The sequence below is a fragment of the Arachis duranensis genome, chromosome 2, assembly GCF_000817695.3.
Source record: "Arachis duranensis cultivar V14167 chromosome 2, aradu.V14167.gnm2.J7QH, whole genome shotgun sequence".
Classification (NCBI taxonomy): domain Eukaryota; kingdom Viridiplantae; phylum Streptophyta; class Magnoliopsida; order Fabales; family Fabaceae; genus Arachis; species Arachis duranensis.
Window position 1 is genome coordinate 10,212,257 of NC_029773.3, and position 3,717 is coordinate 10,215,973.

Below are 3,717 nucleotides of genomic sequence, written 5' to 3' on the forward strand. Positions count from 1 at the left end.
AATAATATTAATCTTAAAAGTTAAAAATGAAATCTATACATGTTCTTATATATATTAATAACACAAAGCAATAGAGCCATGTTGTTAAGATTCATCCATGATCTATTTCGTGCTGATGCTGTCATGTGTGTTTTTTTTTAATATTTATTGTTAACGATAAATTTACTAGAAAATGTTGTGATTCACTAACATAAATTTAGTTTATTTTCAATTAAGTTAATATAGTGATGGAAAAAAATATAATTTATTCTCTTAATTTTGATTTTTGAGTACTATAATACTTTAAACTTTTAATATGTATAATTTGACTTCTTATAATATTTGTTATTTTTAAAATTTTGGTGTTTCTTTTATATGCTCTAGTTATTCTCTAATATCCAAGATTCTATTATTAATATTATTATTATTTAAAATAATTTTATATAAATAAATTTAATATGTTTATACTTATCATGACTACAATAATTATAAAGTGTTATTAAAATAAAAATTTATATTTTTTTACATTTTAATAACACTTTTTCAGTGACACTTTTAATTTTTAAAAATGTTACTAATAATAAAAAATATTAACAATATATTTTAACATATTATAAGCACCATAATCATTAAAACATATTCATCCTACAATGAGTTTTAAATATATCCTAATCATAGAAAATAAAAAATAATGATTTATTATGGAAAAGTAAGTGGTGAGTGAGAAGCATGAGATAGAGATAGGGTTTAGGTTCATGAGTGGCATGCCACCCTAGCTTAGCTTAGTAAGTAGCTGCTTCTCTTTTATCATATCTGATTTACTCTCAGTTCTGACCCTAACACTAAAAACCCTAACCCTAACCCTAATCTAACTAGCTAGTGTCTTAGCTTAAGCTTAGCATCATCATCATCATCAGCTGTTCATTTCTAACTTTCTTAGCTGTATGTGTGTTTCAATTTTTTCCCTTTAATTATTTTTTTGTTTTCATAGTTTACCACTGTGCATGTATGATACCCTTTTCTTTAATTCACTGTTCCACAAGGTGGGTTATGTCTCTATACTCCATATAGCCATGATCACATTTTCTATTGATCTTTCACATTTGTCCCATTCTTTATCTCTTTCTCTCTCTTTCTCTCTCTCTCTATATATATTCCTTCTTAGTTCTTAGGTTTACCTTTGTGGCTTCAAGTTGAGTTCTTCATGTGCCCTTTTAGCCCTTTAGGTTTAGGGTATCCCTTAATTCATATTCCCTCTTTTCTCCTTCAAAGTTCTTTTCCTTCTTAACCCTTCTTCTCAAATAATTATGAAACTAAGTAAATAATAAAAGATCACAAGGGAAAAAGTGAAGCTGCCAGCATGATCTAGCTTTGGTTAGTGAAAGCTATTAACAAAGATTATTAGTACAAATTATTAACCTTTACTAGGTCATGCTGTGCCAGCCTCACTCCTTCCTATTTGGAGACCAAACCAATCAAAATCTTATTCATTTCAACACTACAAGCAAGGTGATGATGATCAAGGTATATTTATGAATATATAACAATAATATATAAATAAATATGTATATATTTTTCACTGTGTTAGCATAGTATATTCTTTTATTCTAAGATTCTATTGTGTATACCAATAATAGTTTCTTTTTCCCCTTTTACTTGGTTTTCTGTTGTTACCTTTGCATATATTCTTTTGATCTTTCCTTTGTGTTTTCAGTGCAAACTATTATTGCTTGCCAAAATGGGAGATAATATATATATAAATGAAAGTACATGTATTTTTATGTTATATCTATAGATTGCAATGATTCCCTATTCCTAACTTTATATATTTTGATTTGCTAACAATAGCATATACATTTGAAGCAGCTTTCTTTGTTTTCTTCTTATTTCTTTAACCACACAAATCTTGATCCACTTGTTCAGATTTTGCCTAGTTTTATGTCTTGTATACACCGGAATGTAATTAGTTTGTACATAATATTTTTAGATATGGTGTCAACATGCTCTAAAATGAAATTATTATGTTAAAAATGTAACATGAACAATCTGGGCTGGTTATGTAATGGCTGCATAAAATGCCAATGAACACAGAACAATAAGATTAAATGCATTATGTTTGATTCAATGCATTTTTTTTATCCAAAGTGAAGATTAAAATAGTGTGTAACTGTTTGTTGAATGGAATGTTGAAAGATCTTGAAGTGCAACTCTATAAATTAGTGTTATATTTATGATTTATATGCACCAATAATTTTTTCTTGATCTCAATGATGATAATAAGGATCTTAGAAATACAAATGAATATTTAATTTTATTTTCATATATGTATAGAGAGAGAGAACATTGCCTAGAGAAATATTCTTTTATTGGTATTGTCATTCTGAAAATGATTGTTCTCGCTGGAGAACAATTATGTGAACATGATAAAAATATGGCTATATACATTTTTTTGGTAGATATTATGTGAACATGTATGAATGTATGATACAGATAAAACTTAAAAGGATAAGAGATGTGAGGCTTGCATCATATAATAGAAAGTTTAGCTTGGTTCATCTATCAAAAAATGATGATAGAATATGTATGTATTTGCTATTCATATAATCTTCTTTAGAGAGAAATTATATATGGTTTTATCTATGTTCTTTAATTTATTTTGGTGTATTTTTTTATTTTAGTTTTTGCTAAACATTATTTATTTATACCATACGGTCTTTGTTTCTGAAATTAGCTAATCACTTGATCCCAAATTGTTTCTTATATTATAACAAAATTTAATTTCTGGCCTTATATTTTATTCATTAAACTGTATATATTTGTATATGTTTATTAGGAAAAAAGAGAGTATTGGAATGATAAAAGTTAATTTTATTGTAAGTACCTTACTATGTTTTATAAATTAAACGTCAATTAATTCTTGCAAATTCTCTTTTATTTAAATTGCAATGCTGTTGCCTTAGTCTAATTTTATTGTCGTCTAAAAGAAATTCAACCACCAGTTCAAAATTTAAGAATGAATTAATAATGATGATAGGAAGTAATGTCATAGTACATAGGTAGTACAAATCGATAAATTTAAATATGAAAGTAATTAATTCATTGGGTTTTCATTTGGCTGCTGCTGTATTTATTAATTATTAATTGTTTATATATAAATATATATAAAATTTAACTTATTTTTAATTATATTTATATTTTAATATATATTTTATACTGATTTTAATAGTTAATTTTAGTGTAGACAGTTAATTTTAGTGTAGATAGAATATATAATCGTTGAATTTAAATAAAATAACTTCTTTCTATTGTTGGAGACAAGTGTAGCCACACCAACTATCTAATAAGATAGGGTTAGAAATGGAGGGTATAGTTGCTAAGAGTTATTAATAAGCACTTGATGAAGTAATAATTATGTTATCTGTAATTTTAATATGAATTTGATTATGCTTTTATTGTTTTTAATTTTAATATAGATTTAATTTGTATTTTTTATTTTATTAATATTTTTATTAAATATGTGGAGATGATAATGGGTATTATTTTTGTCATGAGTCTCCATTTAGTTATTTAGTTATCTTCTTGGGAATTGTGGATATATGGAACTAATTTTCTTTTTGTACTGTCAGGTAAATTCTGTTAATAGTATGACTTTGATTTAATAAGAAGTGTTTAGAATAAATAAAAATTGTGAGTAGCGATTTTAAATAAGATAAAAAATTAAAAATAATAAAAAAAATT